We start from the raw sequence: 20584 nt of genomic DNA, 5'->3' as shown, positions 1-20584 counted from the left end.
TTCAATCGGCCTAATCCTTCCAGCTGCAATATGGCCCTCGGGTGGAATCAGCCTGTAACAGAAATCAGTACCAGGAATGTTCCTGGGTGTAAATGGCGGCCGGCTGGCGCAAAGGCTGACAACCTCACCGCCATCTGTGAGCCGATTATCTAGAAAACGGAGAGCCTCGACGTCGCATAACCCTATGGGCCTCCACGGCCTATTACAAGGATAGCTTCAACTTTGCCTTTACATGTGGTATTACTACTGTTTTTAATCGCCTCTGTGGTCTAGTGGACAGTGTTCCTGCCTACAAATCCAGAGATCCGGGATCGATAACCGGTGCAACAAGATTTCTTTCTGAGAAGTAGCGGGTTTGGAAAGGGACCCACTCAGCCTCGTGAGGATAATTGAGGAGTTATTTTAAGGAAATGGCGGCTCCGGTCTAGAAGATCGAAATTAACGGCCGTGGGGATTCGTTACCCTGACAACGCGACACCCTCTATCAGCAAATATTGCACTAACTTCGCCGACAAGCTGCGGTCGCTCGGTCGGTGTAGGTCGCTTGCGGACTAAAATCACGGAGTTTTTTTTTTAATTACTGCTGTCTTTAGCGTCTTATCTATATCGTTTTCCTGTTATTCTGTTCGTACTATACTTAATTTTGTTCCGTCTTGTGTGTCTTCAGCTTCGTTAATATTTTCTTACATCCGCTTTCATTTCTCATTTCATTATTTCTTTCCTTTTCTTTTCTCAGTCTCCATTGGTCATATTTTCGTCCGTTTTCATAATCCTCTCTTTTTCACATTTCCCACTTATATTTTATTTCGCGATTGGTTCTGCATGCTTCTGCTAGTGGTTTATTTTCTTTTCTTTCAGTTTACTCATTCGCCATGTTTTATTCTGTCTCTTTTTTCAATCGTGCTACGAAATATCCCGTAAGGGCTGTCTCGCTCTCCCCAAACAAACGCTACAGGCCACGAGAGCCTCTTTCCGAATCCTAGTGTATTCGGCAGTCGATGTTATGCGATTCTGATTTCAAACAGCATTCTAAAATAAATGAAGATACGTCTTACGCCCTGTATTTCCTCTTTCATTTATTGCGTCTCGTTCTCAATTCCCAGCCAGTATACTAATATATATGAGGAAATTAAGAGGAGACTGAACTCGGGTAATCCTTGCTACCATTCAGTCTCCTCGTCTGCTGTCTAAAAACGCAAAAATTAAAATATACAGAACTTTAATTTTGCCTGTGGTTCTGTATGGGTGTTAAACTTAGTCTCTGATATTAAGGGAGGAACATAGACTGAGGGTGTTTGAGAACAGGGTGTTGAGGGGACTATTTGGACCAAAGAGAGATGAAGTGACAGGAGGTTGGAGAAAACTGCACAATGAGGTGCTTCATAACTTTTACTCTTCTCCAAGTGTAATTAGAATGATCAAGTCAAGGAGGATGAGGTGGGCAGGTCATGTAGCCGAATGGGGGAGACGAGGAATGCGTATAGGATATTGGTGAGGAAACCAGAAGGAAAGAGACCACTAGGAAGACCAAGACGTAGGTGGGTGGCTAATATTAAAATGGTTCTTAGAGAGATAGGATGGGGTGGTATGGAAAGGATTGAATTGGCTCAGGATATGGACCAGTGGAGGGTTCTTTTGAATATGGTAATGAACCTTCGGGTTGGTAATTTCTTGAGTAACTGCACAACTGGCCCCTTCTCAAGAAGGCCTCAGCTCTGTGAAATTAGTTACTTACTAATGCATACTGTACGCTCTATTCTACGTCAAGTTGCTCCGTGCTTAATTACGTACCACGCCATAAAGAAGTATGGGGCGTAGGGTAAATGAACCGCGGACTCTTTAGCTCGACACTGGATGGAAGTGAGCGGTCTACTTCATGACCCAGTCTCTTATCCCCGGCTCTCATTTGATAATAGCCTGGGTGGACCTCCAAAGCCGATATGGACTCTGTTGGGAAGAGAGAAATCTCTGAACCTGCCGGGAATCGAACCCCAAATCCCAGATTGTCCAACTCAGAACATCTACTGAGCTATCCGAGCTCCCTAATTACTAACATGTAAAAAAAGAAGGTATGCTTGTAAGAAGCCGTGGGGGCCCATAGGTTTGTTTGTAAGACGTCGAGGCTCCCTCTTTCTCTAAACCATCAGCTCACAGATGGCGGTGAGGTTGTCAGCCTTACGCGCCGGCAGCTCTTTATCCCCGAGGAAGATCCTTGTAGTGATTCCTGTTAGAGGCTGAGTCGACCCTAGGGCCATAGTGCGGCTGGAAGGATTAGGCCAATTGAAAAATCCTATGACCTCATCCATGACCTTCCGGCTTGTAGCATAGCCCCTCAACCAACTACGCTACGGCGAACTTCGTTCCATGTGTACTATGGGGAAGAAAATGCATGGTTCCTGTCCGCTTAAAGGCTGCTGTTGAGACGGTAAGGCAGCGCGCTGCATTTCGGCACGCGGCCCTGTTGCCTCGCCGCGTCTGTCCGTGTTTAGTCTAGAGCTGGCCACATTAAACACGCCAGAACTCACAATCGAATATTTACAGCAGGATGAGGGAATCTGCAAGAGAAGCAAGGGTCGTCGAACTTTTATGTATTTCTAGAACACTGACAAGGGGATGAGAAGGCGAGGTCGTCGTTTTACTTCCTTCTCTGAACGGTTCGTTTCCACACTATAAGACTGCCCTTTGGCCCGCAGTCTCTTCCGGTTCCCTTGTGAAATCTGATGGCTAAGCAGCTAACAAGACAGGCTAAAGAAGTTATCTCTAGAGGTGACGCTTCTGACTAAGTGTATGGGAGGCACAGGCTTCGAATCTTGGCACCGACACCTACTATCACGATTACGTACCTTAAATTCGGGCACGACAGGTTCATTCGTCATCTTTTCTAATTCTTTACTCGCTGTCATCGGTTTTGTGATAGCCTGACTAACTACGTGGCCTGTAGTCTGCAAGCGAACTATACCGACCGAGCGACCGCCGCTTGTCGGCGAAGTTAGTGCCAAATTTAGCGGATAGAGGGTGTCGCGTGGTCAGCGCAACGGATCCCCACAGCCGTTAATCTCGGGTTTCTAGACCGGAGCCGCTATATCCTTGAAATAGCTCCTCAGTTATCCTCACGAGGCTGAGTGGACCCCGTTCCAGACCCACTACTTCTCAGAAAATCTGTTAGCGCCGGGAATCGAACCCGGGACCTCTGGATCCGTAGCCAGGAACTATGACCGCTGGACCACAGAGGCGGTCAAACAAATAGGACTCAGGTTTCCTCGGCCTGTACTGCGTCCACATCGTAACCAGGAACTGATTCGACATAAACACCCACACAGACGGAATACACAGCACAACCTATGGGGGGCTCTTTCACCGGGGTAAAGCCGGTATAGCGACTGGCTACTGGCTGGACGACCGAAGGTTCGGAGTTCGAGTCCTGGTAGGGTCAAGAATTTTCTCTTCTCCATGTCGTTCAGACCGGCTCTGGGGCCCACCCATTCTCCTATCCAATGGGTACTGGGGGCTCTTTCCTCGGGGGTATAGCGGCCGGGGCGTGAAGCTGACCACTTATCTCCAGCTAGTGCCGAGATCAAGAAAGTGTGGATCTATACATCCACTCACCCATACGCCTTCATGGCTTGGTGCTAAATTAGTTAAGAAACTTTTACATACACAAATACGAGAAGCATGAAGGCTGGAAGCAGTGAACGAGAAGCCCTCGAGGCCTGTTTAAGTAGCCTTAGGGGCTGAGGAGAAACAATATCTATGTGGAATACTGTATTGTTTGATGTAACTCAGTGCAGTGAGGTAAATAGACACCGAAGTTTCGGAGGAACTTACTGCCTCCATGTTCAGGGTAGAAAAATGGGATTAAAGTCAATAGCTGCCAGGCCTTGATTGATTTTTATAACGATTTATTAGTGTATGCATAATCTTGTGGCCCTCAGGAAGGCTCTATTTTTTTGTTTTCATCATTCCTATTGGACCGGACCAGGCTCCATCACTTCCTTCCCATCCCGTGGTGTGAGTGACAACCTTGAAGACGTATCAGTAAGTTCCTCCGAAACGTCGGTATCCGTTTACAAGACTACACGGTGTCACAATCCAGAAGGCTGATGTCAGCAATCACTGTAGTGAAAACCTAAACAATTATGTAGGAATAGAATAATATAGTCAGTCTCTGGTGAAAGGTTTCTAGCGAAGTTCTCGAGGTCTGGTTGGGTCACTGGCAGCTGGGGAAACCCCGAAGTGAGTGACGCTGGCCAACAAATTCGGCAGGCCACCCACCTGGAACATCACTAACAGATCCGCCAATGTGAAATTCGTAAGGATTTCGAAGGTCGCATATAAAACTTAAGTCATTCCCCCCGGGACAGTGTCGTATTCTCTGACTATTTCTTGTTTGACATTCGCTTACAGTGCTTACGCTTGTCCTGAGAGAAATATCGGCGTTAGATGCCAGAGCAACAGAAGTAGAGCCAAGATTCTTTCAAAGAGTAGAGAACGGTCGGTGGAGAGGCACACGTACACTGAGCTCATGAGGCATTATTTACTTCAAGGTCAGATATTAGATTCGTGTATCAGATAAATAAATCCTTCTTCTTTTTCTTATTCTCATTTCCCCTTCGTTTTATCCTTTTTTTTGCCCCCTGCCCCCTCCATAGAAATGTGTTGGTACATCATCTTCGGTTCTTCTTAATCGAGTTTTACGTTTAAGGCTTGCGTCTTCACAGCAGCGCAGGTAATACAGATTTCAGTCTTCTAGGTCAGTGTTTCTCAGCTCGTGGGACGCGTCCCATTCATGGGTCTAGATGTCTTGCAGGGTGGGACGTGACGTGTGGAAAGTAAGACCATTCATTAATGATTAAAAGAATACAATTGTAAAAATAAACGTATATGAAATAGAGCTTTATTTTCCTATGGTTGTAATATTTGTATTTCGTTGATAAAAAGGCAGATGGACTGGAACATTAAAAAAAAAAACAGAGAATCATTTTTTCTTGACATTCACCCCGCCAAAATTATTTTTTAAATGTGGGGGAGTTTATTTTCGAAGGAAGGGGAACCAGAAAAATTTATTGTAGTCTGACGTTCAGGGGGCACGCGGTAGCGTAATTGGTTGAGGCACTGTGCTATAAGCCGGAAGGTCGCGGGTTCGATTCCCGATGAGGGCATTGGATTTTTCAATTGACTTGATCCTTCCAGCCTCATACGGCCCTGGGGTCGACTCAGTCTCTAATGAAATGAGTACCATGAGCCTTCCAGGGGGTAAAGGTGGGCCGACGCGTAAGGCCGGCAACCTCACCTCCATCTGTGAGCTGCTCACGTTTAGTCAGTTTCAGATTATCTGTATTAAATGCATTGAAGTGTTCAGGATAGAAGAACTTAGAATATTTTTTAAAATATTTTATACTAGTGATTTTTACATCTTCTCTGATTCTAAACTGCGGGACAAGCCTGGCTCCTCCCTGCCACCCAGGTTCTAGGTTATGATACCATATAGCCTGATAGGTGGAGAAATATACAGGCGCGATATTCAGCCCAGATGTAAGACGGTAATAGTGAGTAAATCTGAACTAAATACCAGAATACACGGCGCCTACAGTCAAGAAGATATCAAAATTATTTTTATGTTATTTGGCTGCACTGCCTTTAAACTGAATAAGTTATACACATTCGTAATGTGTTCGAAAATAACAGTGACTTGGAAAGACATGGACTAATTCAGTCGAGGACTATTAAAACGTAGTATCCCAATAGACTTCAGTCTTGTGGTTATGACACCGTATTATCCGTTGAATGGCTGGAAGGATCTACTCCTTCCATCTCCAGGCTCTTCTACTCTTTAATTTGAGCTGGCAAGTTACTCCGAAACGTCTGTACGCACGGACTAGGCAACACAGTACCAGAAGACTGCACTCTTAATACGTGTATTTATAGCCGTGATGTCCTCAAAACATCCACATGACCTTTTGTACCAGCCACGGACTATGAATCTGGAGAAGTCGGTGGAATAAGAATTGGCAGGGAAACCCAAAGCACTCGGAGAAAACCTACCCCATCGTCACTTTGTCCACCATAAATCTCACATGACCTACCCTGGGCTGGAACCCGGGCCGCCGCGGTGGCAAGCCGGCGACTAATCGCCTGAGCTATAGCTTTCCATCGTCACAGTTCCCACGCTGATCTAATGTCAGGTGAAGTTCTTATTGCGCCAGTTCTCGATCATCTCAAATTATTCAGTGACGTCTGCTCTGTCTCAGGCTAAATACGTAGTTACTTTACCGTGCCTCAGTTCGAGAGCTTCGTTCCCTTAAAGCTTGAGGCACCACACCGGAGTAAGGTTACTGCAGAAGTAGAAGAGGAGATGTTTCATAGATTCCAGCGGAATGGTAGACAAACTCCGTGGCTTGTAGTCCGCAAGCGAACTATACCGACCGAGCGACCGCCGCTTGTCGGCAAAGTTAGTGCCAACTTTAGCGGTTAGACGGTGTCGGGTGGTCAGCGTAACGAATCCCCACGGCCGTTAATTTCGGTTTGCTAGACCGGAGCCGCTATTTTCTTGAAATAGCTCCTCAATTATCCTCAAGAGGATGAGTGGACCCCATTCCAGAACCACGTACTTCTCAGAAAATCTGAATCGGGAATCGAATCCGGACCTTTGGATCTGTAGGCAGGAACTCTGACCAGTAGACCACAGAGGTGGTCTACGGAATGGTAGACAGTAAGTTTTTTTTTAAATTTACCTGCAGTTAATTTAACGACGATGTCACTAGCTTGCCCCGAGCGGAGGCCGGTTAGAATACCTCCACCGTAGCACTGCGAGTCGTAGGAAGCGACGAAAAGGGAGCCCAGTGCCTAGGGGTATAACCGAGCCACCTTGCCACTGGGGGACATAAATGCAGAGATCTGGTCCTCCATGTTGGGGGTTGAACGCAAGGCGGATGTCCTGGCTGTGCGAAAAAAAGATTGTGGCTGCGAAATTCAAAGAAGAGAAAACCGGGTGGTCTAATTCGAGAGAAATCAGGCAGAATCTTCTGAGGCAGGCTATGATTAAAAAAAAAAAAGATCTATTTTGCCAATGATGATGATGATGATGATGTCAATAGCTTAGACTAAGTAGCATTTAATGATATCGTCACGATTTAAGGGATGCATGACTTATAAGGAGAGGGCTTGGATTGGATGACTTGGATTTATTGACACCTCACACAGCACTTGGAAATACTGGCAATTACAAAACCACCGCTAATATCCGCACTTTCCAGTTCATTGTTAGACATACACTAGTGTTGTCAGTCTTCACTAGTCTTATCCAGGCAACGGATTTATAAAAGTATGTCACTTCAAGTCACACATGGAGTTTTCTTTCCGCAGCCTAATTCCTTTCTTGCCATTATCCTGCAACTGCCATCTCAGTTCAAATCCTCTGCCCCGAAGCTCATATCCTGGCAGGCTGGCGTCCCGAAACTCGACTACTGTTCTCTAGAGAGAGAGAGAGAAAGAGAAAGAAGAAAGAAAGAAAGAGCATCGATTTAAGAAGGTTCCCAGGCTTTGCCCGCTCGTCCTTCTGGTAAGAGTAAAGTGAAAGTGTAGGCGTTAAGATGATTAGAAGCAACGACTTGAGAGAGTTGAGAGAGAGGGGCCGCGGAGCTTTTAATTTCAAAAATTTGAGTTTACGTGTATAATTTTGGTAATTTTGACAGCAAGGGACCGTAATTTTGATGAATTTAAATCGGGAGGGCTGCATGAGAAGCATGCAGTAGCAACTTGGAATTTGGGAACCATCTCAGCATTTGCTTACAAGACAGAGGAAAACCAAGAAAACCTGTGTCGAGATGGCCGGTCGCAGGACCTTCCGGATACGCACTGACTTCTAGCCAGCGGTCCGGCAAGCAAAACAGACGGGCGATTCCCTAACGTTTCCCTAGCATGTGTGCTTATTGCTTTATTGTTAAAGTTTACAGTGCGTACATGTCAATCACCAATCACAATACACTGGTTAATTGTTCTCTACTGCCGAACATTTATTTATAACCACTTTGCACGGACCACGTAGAGAACAGTCTCTATTGTTAAGGAGGCGTGTTTGCTGGTTCATTGCCCAGTAATGGACGTAATATTGTTGCGTCCGTTGGCTCGCGTGGAATGTGTTTGCTGTGTCGTTGCCTAGCAATGGGTATATACTTCGCAGTATGATTATTATCGGATAATGGACAATAGGGGATGAGGAAAGAGTTTCAGTGAGGTAAAGTCCTGGTATTCTCGTAGACAAACTCCGTCTCCAGGCTGACATGTGACGATGAAGGTATTTGCGTGACATTGTGAAACGCGCTCGCAAGGAAGGACTGAAGTGGTGATTTGTTTGGGTGTAAAGATACGAAACCCACACTCTGTTCACGTGGGCGGGTAGGTAAAAACTTTCTGTGAAAGTGTTGAGGAATTTGTCATTTTAATTCCCATCCTAGAATTAGGGTCTCCTTCGTAATGTGATACGGCTGTGCCTGTCTCTACCTGGTGGTTATTTAAAGAACATTCGTCATGGCGCTTAAAGAATTCCGATTCATATACAGCCGGCCAATCCTTTTTGATATCTTCTCCATAAGATTTAGTTCGGCCCTCTTTTTGTTCCTATCAGCTACTTGGAATTAAAAATTAACATGTCACGATCTGAAGGAAGTGCTGAAGTCGAGGGGGGGGGGCAGAGAGAGAGCGTGACAGGACTTCACGATCAGGTAGCGAGCAAATATTGTTCTCTATTTGAAGCCCGAAATTCATCTAAATAATACCTAAAAATTAAGGCGCTACGACATAGTAAACGGGGGAACGCGGTAGCGTAGTTGGTTGAGGCACTATGCTACAAGCCCGAAGGTCGCGGGTTTAAGTGCAGATGAGGTAATTGGATTTTTTCAATTGACCTAATCCTTCCAGTCGCACTATGGCCCTAGGGTCGACTCAGCCTCTAACAGAAATGAGTACCAGGAATATTCCTGAGGGGGCTAAAGGGAGTCCGGAGCGCAAGGCTGACAACATCACCGCCATCTGTGAGCCGATTGTCTAGAGAAAACGTGGGAACCTCGACGTCTCACAACCATTTGGGCCTTCATGGCCTGTTACAGGGATAGTTTTACTTTTTTAGTGGATTTACGGGTTTCGTATGATTATCAGAATGAACTGCGACGATTTCCTTTATTTTTTTTAATGGGGGTACATTGTGTTCTCTTTAGATATGAATTCAATTTTTAAGCATCTTTAAGTTGCTCCCTTGTCTACTCAACACGGCGATTGCCGATTGTAGAAGCGTCTGCCATATATTTTGGGTGGCTCCAAATGCGTTGAATAAGCAATAGCGGACAACTGTAAATGTGGCCGTCCAGCATGGGGATTGGGCGTGGTGATAACAACTTACCAGGAAAATATATCATTAAATGGGACGACTTTATGCCAGCATGCGTGAGTTTGTGCCACATCTTTTTTATCACAAAATGACGTCATTTTATCAGCTGTACTATTAATTAGAATAGAAAAGCATTTAAATCTTGTTTCTGTTCTAGTTAATAGTACAGCTGACAAAAATTCGTTTCTCTTCTAGTTAACAGCACAGCTGATACAATTAATTTCTGTTCTAGTTAATAGTATAGCTGACAAAAATTCGTTTCTCTTCTAGTTAACAGCACAGCTGATAAATGACGTCACGTTGTGGTAGAAGCGACGTGGTACAAACTCAGCCATGTGATGGTATTGGAAAGATGTTTTTAATAATGCGACCCGCGGCTACGTACCTAGGTTGCAATTAGATTCTTCCGCTGTTTCAGTCTGGGCAACCTTGACAACCAAGGCAGCAGGAGTGCGGCATAATGATAATGAATTGCTAGCCCGAGAGACGCGAAAAGACGCTGTTGTAGTTTATTTAACAAACTATCAATAACATGAATTTTCAACGCCACTAATAGCAAAGCCCAACATTGGCACTCTCCTATCCGTCTCTGCCTTCACAACTCATTTCCCTATGATGTGTCTAGACAAAATGGACACTGTGGTCTTCCTGTCACAGTTCCTTAAACAGTACCAGCATGTAGAAGGACCTAGTGCCTCATGCTTAAGGCCAGAAGTTAAGATGCACACAACAGTTTCCTCCAAAATACTGATAACCTTACGGACCTTCACGGTGTAATAATCCAGAATTCCGCAATTTAAATTTTCACCACAATACCAATTTAAACTTTCATATATCTTTCTAAATTCATATTTCCATCTCACTCACTTAAAAAAATTCTTCGCACATTTCTTGTCTCCTGCGCCTTAGTTAGAACCACGTTCGCAGTCTATTGTAAATATAATATTACCAGATACCCAGTAAAAATCACAACGTTCCTGGTAACGAAATATTTGCCAAGTTCCGCACCTGTTTGAGACTTTGAAGCCTGAAAGGCACCCACATACTATCAGTAGTCCAGTCCCATCATCAGGGTAAACACACTACGTCTTCCCTTTACAGAGGTTTATCGGCTAATGCTGTGCAGGGAAATAATGGTTTCTTATTCCGAGGATCAACTGGAACACATATATATACCATATTGGCACAGTTAGGGGATTTCGAACGTCAAATCAAGCGGTACGTACAGTAATCTACCTTTCTATCCATATATGGCTCCACAGTCCTTTTGTTGGATCTTGGCTGCTTTTTTCAGTTTCATAATCACATACACATTCGATAGGATTCCTTGAACGGGGGATCAGCCCATCACAAAGCCGCTACCTACACACAGAACAACACAAACACGGAATAAGAGCACAAAGACATTCATGCCTTAAGTGGGATTCGAACCCACGATCCCAGCGTTCGAGCGAGTGAAGACAGTTCATGCCTTAGACCGCGCGGCCACTGTGATCGGCATACATATAGTAATCACAGTGGTTTAAAGGGTTAATCCTTCTCAGATTGAAATGTTTAAACTACATCCGTTATCGAATGAGTAAACTGCTTGGTCTTTTATCCGGTCACGTTTCAAAGAAGCTAGGAACAGCTGAAGGGGCAGACGTTCTGCAGCCGTCAATGTACGTCAACCAACAAACAAAGAGTGAACAAGGTTATGGATCCCGGACACCGAAAAGAGAGGTGTTCCCGAGGTTTATACTAGCCTGCCTGGGGCTGTGATGCAAAAGGAATATTGCATTTCTCGTAATGGTGTTTAAAAATACTTGATCTCTCTCCTAGCGACTGGTTACTATGTGGCGGCGGATTAAAACTGTGTACTTGTCGACCGAATGGAATTCCAATTTACGATGTTGTCACCTTAACTCATTACATTAACTCACTGATCCTGGTTGCTAAAATTCGGTGTCTACCCGGCTTCGGTCTTGGGCCCAGCAACGCCTATCTCATACTTAGTTCATGATGTCAGTTGAGTGAGTATAAACTCATGTCTGACAGCGATAAATTGCTGGCCTCTTCTTGACCATCAACTGGGAAATTTCCTGTAAGCGCGGTTCACGCGATGTGTATTTCTCCTATAAGAGCAACACGAATTCATTGAAGGAGCACAGCATAGTTATCAGTTTACTTAAGCATCACGCCATGAAGAAGTATGGCTTAGTGTACACGCTTTCCTAACCTAGGTTGTAGAAGAAAGTGAGTGGTCAGTTTCACGCCTTGGCCGCTTTAGCCCCGTGGAAAGATTCTCCTCTTGTCTGTTGGATGGGAGTCTGACTCAACACCACAATCAGTTCAGACGCGGCAGTGGAAAGGGAAACTATTGACCTTGCCGGGGATTGAATTGAATTTATTCAATCTGTAACTTGGCCATTTTCCTGACTTAAAGATATTTCGGCTACAGTAAAGTACGTGTGTATAAAATAAATTTAAACGTTTTATGTTGCTGGTTAGTCAGTCATAATTTATCAGATCCCCTTTTAAAAACTGTCAGTTAATTTTAACCAGTTTCGCCACTTGCTGTGTCTGGTATCTTGTCTGTATTAATATCAACTACACAGTTGCCTTGAATGCAGTAGCATTTAATACAGATGCGACTATGTATGTCGCTTGGTGGGGAAAGTGACATGTTTCGAAGTGGACATTCAAGGGTAATTACCAGTCATAACAGTTGAAATTATTATTAAAGCAATCCTTTGCTATTCAGACGAGATCTGCAGCCCAAAGGCTTCCTGCCCGGTTGGTTCCAGCTGTACTTATTTCTAAGAGTACAAACGAGGAGCCCGCGGCAGCGTAGTTGGTTGAGACACTGTGCTACAAGTGTGAAGATCGCGGGTTCGATTCATGATGTCACTGGACTTTTCAATTGACCTACTTCTTCCAGCCGCACTTTGGCCCTAGGGTCGACTCCGCCTTTAACAGAAATGAGTACTAGGGAGTAAAGGGCGGCCGGCGCGTAAGGCTAACAACCTCACAGCCATCTATGAGCCAATTGTATAGAAAATGTAGCCTCGACGCCTCACAACGCTATGGAAACTCTACTGCCTGTTACAGGGATAGCTTTACTTTTTGAGGGGGGGGGGAGTACTTGCGATCGGAGCATGAAGCAAGCCATTCGGTACGTCTAAGGAACGCCTCCTTGGCTTGACATTTAGTCACGGGACAGTCCGTGTATGTTGCGTTATCTAAACCGTATTAGTACAAGTTCACATTTTGTATGCGAGTCTTTATTGATCTTAGGATTCAGTGTCGTAGTCGTCTCAGGACACAGATGAGACACGCAGAGTTGGATACTCTGTCTATAGCGCTACAGTCCTTGTGTTGGACCTTGGCCGCTTTTTCTTTTTCTTACAACCTTACCGCCATCTGTGAGCCGATTATCTAGAGAAAATGTGGGAGCCTCGACGTCTCACAATCCTATGGGTCTCCAAGACTTGTTACAGGAATAGCTTTACCTTTTAGCTTAATCTTATACACAGTCGGTAGGATTTCTTGAAGAGGGGGATCAGGCCGTCGCAAGGCCGCTACCTACACACGGAATATCAGAAACACAGAATAAACCCACAGAGACATTCCTGCTTTGAATGAGAATCCAGTGCACGATCCCAGCGTTCGAGCGAGTGAAGACAGTTCAAGACTCAGACCGCGCGGCCACTGTGATACGCTAGAGTTGGTTAGTACCGTTCTCATTAATTCGGCAAGGAAACGTATATCTTNAGTAGTTTTCAGGCGCATGTAGATGGGGCAAGTAAAGTTTTCGGCTCAGGCCCATGGCTTAGGGGGTTGGCCTAGACTTGTTCTTACTTAATTAAAAAATATGAAAATAAACAATAAAAAAGAATGTGATAATTTCGTAAATCGTTTCTATCATATAACTTAATATGCCGTTCGATAGATGATAGCAGATTTGATTTTTAAATTACATTTTTAAATATATTAATATATTTACGAGTATATGGCTTTCGTAGTGGGGTGCGGGTCCCTTGCCTGTTATTGGCCCGAGCTCCATCTCATATCTCTCGCGCCTTGGCAGTCGTTTTATATGTACATATTTTAACATTTACAACACTCTGAATTTTGCCCATAAAATATATTTAGGCGCATGGTATGATTCTCAGAATAAACAGAGACAGCTTCCCCCAAACACCATTAATCGACTGGTTTTCTTTTTACACAGAGATGCAGTGTGACCCTGTGAGGTATGAACTGAATTTTTAGCCTACCTATACTTAAAAAATAAAAATAGGATTATGAGATGACATTGCTGTCTGTCTCAGTCTGTCCACCTGTGTGTGTATCCCACCTAATTTTTTAGGCTTATGAGATCACCTTGCTGACTGTATCCCCCTAATTTTTGTTAGGAGGCTTATGAGCTTATCTTTCTGTGTGTCTGTATATTCCCTTCTGATTTTTTCGTTTTCTGTGCAGTCCGCGTGGAATCAAAGGAATGTGGGCGATTAGTTGTTCACAGAAAACTGTCAAACATTACTTACAAATGTTAAGCTTCAAACAACCAGTCGTAATTGCGAGAGCTATGCATGCGTTGGCGACGCGGATAACTGGGAGATGAAATATGCGCACATGGGCAGGCAGGACTCTGATGGCGCGATGTCCGTACCGAGTTTACGAAAATCGTTCAGGTAACGTTTATAATATGGAGATTCATATTTGAACCTGAAAGCGAAAGGCAGACAGATTGATAGAATTCTCATGCTGATTCCTAAAGTTAAATTACTATTGTCTGTCTAAAATATCTCAAGCAAGAAAAATGGATAAGATTTCCAGTATAGAGATTTTGGTAGCCACTGTTTGTTGAAAATTGGGTCTAGTAATTTCGTAATGCTATCACGATCTGTGTCACCAACTGATGACATGTGATTCCATTGCATAAGTAACGGCTTATTGATATACGTATCCCGGACGATCAGCTGGAACTGTCGGTTGTTGAGCAACGGCTCGAAAAGAATTGTTCTCACATCAACGTAGGCAGATGTTTCCTGCACAACGGATGTGTCGTTTTCGTGACAACGGACAGGTGAACTGTTTGACTCGGCGTTCCCTATTCGGTACTCCAAGCAAATACAGCAGCAGCTAAGTGAGAAGTTAGTCGGCAGTGAACCAGCGCGGTTTCGAGAGCTAATCAGAGCTAAGCAGAAAGGGATTCGTTATCCAGAACGAGTCAAATGTGTGAACTGTTATAATTCATTGTAATTGTAATAGAGATGTCCAATAAATCCAGTCATCAGATCGAGAATCCACAATTATTAGTCACATTACTCCGGATACACGTGACAGTATTTTAGACGGAGTATAATCGTCATCACGTCTTACATATTGTGACGTGATAGGGTGACTATAGAAGGGGTTTGGATTGGTAATCGGATTTATTGGATACTTTAACACACAACTCGTGACTACAATTTACAAATCACTCAAAGATTAGTATTCTCAGTCACGGCCTTCACTGTTGTGCTCGGTAACGTCTTCCGACAGCTCAAGTTCCTATGCTTCTGGGCTCACGACCTCGTAGGCTTGCGGTCATCTCATACCAACCTCCTACTCTTCTAACTGCCGTAACTCTCCAGTAATGGCAGCTAGTCCTCTTTGTACAGCCTCGGCACGGACCGCATAGAGAACACCGCTTCTAAAAGTTACTCCATTGTTGCTTGTTACACAGCCGTTACTTAGCAATGGCTGTTTCTCTGGCTCCACTTTTCTTGCTTCGAGTAAATATACCACAATACGTATTTGGGTAGACCTAAGTAAAACCAGAGGACAGGAAGAGTAATATTTTTGAGATCTTATACCGTGTGATCTGATAGTTCACCGACGTTTCGGAGGAAGGTAATTACTCTGTTTTCTGTGTTGAATACATGTTAAACAAGCAACAGGTAAGAAACAAGCAGCGACCCGAATTATTAGTTTTCGCCCGTTACTTGCTTTGAATAGACTCTGCAGATGGAGACAGTACTTTCCTTCGAAACGTCTGTGGAATTGTTTCGGACTACGCGGTGTCACATCCAAGAAAACAGTACTAATTTTTATCGTCTTATTGACGCCTAGGTCTCGCAGGCGTGTATTATAAGACGTGACCTCTCCGAGGACATCAAATTCATTGGATCTGTAAGAAGAGGAACGTGAGGTTGCAGACTGGATTTATATTGCTCAGAATAGGATCCTATGGGAAAGCTGTTGTGAACACAGTAATGAACATTCAGGATCTGTAAAAGCCGTGGAATTTCTCAACCACTAGATTAACTATCAGTTCTTCAAGACGGGGCTAGTTTGAAGAAGTTAATTATAACATATGCTAACTTAACATGAATCTGGTATGGGTAAAGCGGAGGTCAACTTCTTATGAGGTCATATCGGTTGCCTTTGCACTTGTTCGCAGTTATTTCCGCATCTCTTACATGGTCCATTAGTTTCGGATAAAGTCGTGAGCGGCAACGAAGGATCCGGTCAGTATCTGGGCATCTCGACAGCCTTACAATGGCTGCTTAACTCACCACAAGGAGAGAAATGTTTTAGTGGTTCGTATATCGGCTGTGCCCACTTCGGGTTTTTGGTGCCTGCTCAAGACAGGTACAAACCAACCTAAGGACGATCATTGTTATATGTTTCTTTTTTCTGTTCTTGCACGAAGTGCTTAATACTCGTACAGACGCGTGGAGCAATCGCGTCTTTCCGTTCACCAGTTCGTGCGTTTTAACTACTCGGCAGATTTAGATTAAATGTGGTATTGAAAGGTGTAGGCTACATTCCTTTAGCAAGTATAGCTTTGTTCCATAGCGTATAAATAAGATTTATATCGATTTTCTTCAAGGCAATCAATGTAAATAAGATTTATATCGATTTTCTTCAAGGCAATCAATGTAAATAAGATTTATATCGATTTTCTTCAAGACAATCAAGGAACTCCCTTTTACTCAATCCAGAGTTTAATTGCAGTGTTCACAAAAGCTGGCCATTGGATCTTATTCGGAGTATTATTGTTATTGTTATTGTTATTGGAGAGGGTGGGTTTCCCCATGCACTTAGACCAGATATTGGTCCATTGTGCGTCCCCCTGTGATATTCTACCAGTCTCTATACCCTATCGGTACTGGTGCGTGCCATCAGTCCCGACTCAGCCAGCGAGTTCGGCCTCTACTGGCTACTGTTGGGCGGGAAATGTCCTGAATTTGGCTCAGAGGTCCCCTTGAGACATGAGGTTCTTTTACGTGCCGTAAAGCTACGACACGGGACCCACGGCTTAAAGTCCCTCCCGGAGGACTTGTTCCCTGAATTTTTCTGCCCTTAAAAATTCCACGACCTCCGCCGGGTTTGAACCCGCGTACCTTGAGTCACGAGGTGGGAACGTTAACGGAGGCCGCTTATTCGGAGTAAGTTCAATCCATGAGGCATTTCTACTGTTGTTTAATTCTCTTAATATCTATTTTAATATTATCCTCTCATTCACGCGTAATTCTCTCTTGATATTATCTTAGCGAAGAGTGAATTGATTTTCAGCTCCTGCGCATGGCATCTCGGTCATTCAAATATCCTAAAGATTTTAAAAGAAGTGAACAAGTAACAAAGAAATGTCTTTCTCCAAGGGCCAGATAACCACACCGTCTTGTTCCATTATTTATCACTTACTCATGGAGCTGAGCCCTTCTGGAGGAGCCGCCAATTCTGCAGCTACTCAAGAATTTCCCAGCATTTTATGGGACCCGAAGGTTCAGTACCGTGTTCACAAGAGCCCTCCACTGGTCCCTATCCTGAGCTAGATCAATCCAGTCCATACCATCCCATCCTATCTCTCTAAGATCCATTTTAATATTGTTCACCCACCTACGCCTTGATCTTTCTAGTGGTCTCTTTCCTTCTGGCTTTCCAACCAGTATCCTATATGCATTCAACTTCTCCGTTCGTGCTACATGCCCTGCTCAGCTCATCGTCCTTGACTTGATTATTCTAATTATACTTGGAGAAGGGTACAAGTTATGAAGCTCTTCATTATGCAGTTTTCTCCAACCTCCTGTCACTTCATCTCTCTTCGGTCCAAATATTCTCCTCAGCGCCCTGCTCTCAAACACCCTCATTATTTATAGTTTATACGTGTATAGCGACTGTTTTGGCAACTCATGCCATGTAGCGTGGAACGGTGGGACGATAAGCAGACACGGATAGGCATGGATCTGAACGGAAGATGTAGTGTCCCAGTTTGACTTCGCTATCTGTGGCGTCTGACTGGATATTACGTGTGCCGGCCGAGAATCGAAAGAAGTACTTCTAGAATACAAGTCAGAAACTTCTCGGGTTTGTTCACGCCTTTATTTTTTTGTTTGCATGTTTTATGCTTATTTTTTTTTTGTATGTAGTTTCTTTCATTTCTTGTTTCTCTCTCTGTTTCCTTTTTTTCTTTTTCTCTATTATGTTCCCGCAGATTAAGGAACTACGTGTGTTAACAAAGGACATTTTAAAAGAAATAAACGAAGAAACAGGAGACCTGAGCTGACATAATTGTACCTTTTCTCTACATGCCAACGTGGCTTTGTGATCGCTTACGAGTCGTAGTTTGTTTGGAGGCTTACACTGACCGACACCTGACCTAACCCAATATGGAGACCATCAAAGTCAAGCGTACTGTTGCAGCTGGTTGGGGAACCCCGACCTACTTCTACACGGCCAATTAACGCTTTTCTTTCACTCACGGTCAAAGTTTTATGCGTTATTCCCCTAAATCCTCCGTACCTCTCCATCTCCTTTCGTCACAGTTGTACACTAACTTGGAGCGGAGACATGCTCGGCGTGACTGGCTGCACGGTGCTCACTTCCAGCGCTTAAAGAGTAGAAATAAGTAAAGTTATCCCTGTAACAGGCCGTGGAGGCCCATAGGGTTGTGAGACGTTGAGGTTCCCATATTACCTTGACAGTCGGCTCACAGACGGCGGTGAGGTTGTCAGCCATACGCCCCCGCCATCTTTTACCCCCCAGGAAGATTTCTGGTACTCATTTCTGTTAGAGACTTAGTCGACTCCAGGGCCATATTGCGGCTGGAAGGATTAGGTCAAACGAAATATAACCAACTACGCTTTCGCGTGTCCCCCCCCCCACTTCTTGCGCTTGGTAAAGATAAAAGAAAGGTAAAGTCGCCTCTGAGCCGGTCACGGTAGCCGAGTGGTCTAAGGTATGTACTATCTTCGCTCTCTTGGAAACCGAGATCGTGGGTTCGAATCCCACTCAGGGCATGGATGTTTAGTTTGTATATGTGCGTTTTTCTGTGTTTGTGTACAGGTAGAGGCCTTGCGACGAGCTGATCACCCGCCCAAGGAGTCCTACCGAATGTGTAAGATCTAGAAAAACCGAAGTGAACGGAGAAGTTCATGGAGGTAGGTCTAGGCCTACTGGGGCTGTAGTGCCAAGGAAAAAAAAAGTCGCCTCTTTTGTTTAATTAAGCACACGCCATGAAGATATGTGATTGGGTTGCAGGTATACTTCGACGCGATCATAACCCCGGCACTGAATGGAGGTGACTGGTCGGTTTCAAACCCGGTCGCATTACAGGCAAAGAGCCCGGTACCTACTGGATAAGGCTGGGTGGGCTCCAGAGCCGGTCTCTACGTTGTGAACAAGAGACAAATTCTTGTACCTACCGGGAACCGAATCCCGATTCTTCATTGGTACAGCCTGTAGCCCGTCACTGTATAGACTGACCTTCTCAAAATAAATACATGAGCTTCTTAGTGCTGTGAATAAGATTTCAGTCGTCTAGGATATGGCGTCGTGTAGTTTTGTAGGTAGGTACTGACATTTCGAGGGAACCTACTCCCTCGTTTCAGGATAGAAAATGTTTCTTATCAGAAAATGTAGATAACAGTTTCTTTCGAAACTTTTGCACTTATCTAACAAATTACACGGCATCACATCTTAGGGAATTGTAATCTTGAGGTTGGGAAACATATCCACGCTGAACGTAGCGAATTGTGAGCGTCGTGTTTTGTTTAATTTTGTCGAAGGTTTTCAACAAAACATCGTAGAGGGAAGTGAGTTCAATAGAATTTTGGCGAGCAGGTTTGTAATGATCTGGACTTTTATTCGGGAGATGCTACTTTCGAATATCGGCTGGACCATCTGCTAACCCGACCGAGAATTTTCGTGGGTTTCCTGGGTCTCCCCGACCGCCTCTTTGATCTAGTGGTCAGAGTTCGTGCCTACAGATTCAGAGGTCACGGGTTCCAGTCCCGGCGCTACCAGATTTTCTGAGAAGTAGTTTGTCTGGAACGGGGTCAACTCAGCCTCGTGAGCATAATTCAGGAGCTACTTGAAGAGAAAAGTAGCGGCTCCAGTTTAGAAAACAAAGATTAACGGCCGTAGCTATCCGTTGCGCTGACTACGTGACACCCTCTATCCGAAAAAGCTGGCACTAACTTCGCCGACAAGCTGCGGTCGCTCGGTCGGTGTAGTTCCCTTGCGGACTACAGGCCACAGAGTTTTTTTTTGTTGAGTTTCCCCAGGTAAAATCCAGGATAACATCGCAATATCTGTGATAGTGAAAGCGGCATAACATAAACCTCCACCAATACATTTATTCAGTAAATCTTATGCTTGACGTGATAATGGAGAAATAAACAAACGCACCGAAAANGACGTGGCCGGAAATGAGTCATAAAAGTAATCCGGTTTCTTTATTGCCACACCTTGTATGACAGAAATATGACATAAAGATGGCTAACATATTGTCGCGTATCAGGCGTATAACGCGACAAATAAGTTCACGCCGTATTTGATGAAGCGAATTTTATTTCACATTCGCACTTACAATCACCCAAATTACAGATTTACGGTTTCTGCTATCTGCAGTATCACAATTAGTACACTCCAAATGCCAGAATACAACTCACTAGTTGCTGGCTAACTCGGCGGTAGCTCCAGGACTCACTGACTGACTCAGTACAACTGACTGTGAATAGCCTTCGCTGCTCCTTATGTAGCCTTGATCGGACAATACGGAAAACGGCCACGTAATAGGCACCCTTGTTGCCTGGCGCTGTGTTGCTAGTAACGCTAGCGGTAGTAACCGCTGTTACTACCGTAACAATCCTGTTGCGTCACCGTTACGTTACCGTGCGGAGGAGGGGGAGGGGAGCGCTGACTCACCCGCCGCGTCACTGCTGGTGG

General features: G+C 44.5%; 1 protein-coding gene across 5 annotated transcripts in view; it reads right to left on the bottom strand.

The window, feature by feature from the left end:
• The window catches only part of LOC111873705 (protein NDNF), a gene marked incomplete at its 3' end in the record, with an annotated part of 105625 nt that overhangs the window by 45307 nt on the left and 39734 nt on the right, over positions 1–20584 (bottom strand).

Source organism: Cryptotermes secundus, unplaced genomic scaffold (assembly GCF_002891405.2).
Source record: "Cryptotermes secundus unplaced genomic scaffold, Csec_1.0 scaffold31, whole genome shotgun sequence".
Classification (NCBI taxonomy): domain Eukaryota; kingdom Metazoa; phylum Arthropoda; class Insecta; order Blattodea; family Kalotermitidae; genus Cryptotermes; species Cryptotermes secundus.
The sequence above is the reverse complement of the archived record's forward strand: the minus strand, read 5'-3'. Positions and strand labels throughout refer to the sequence as shown.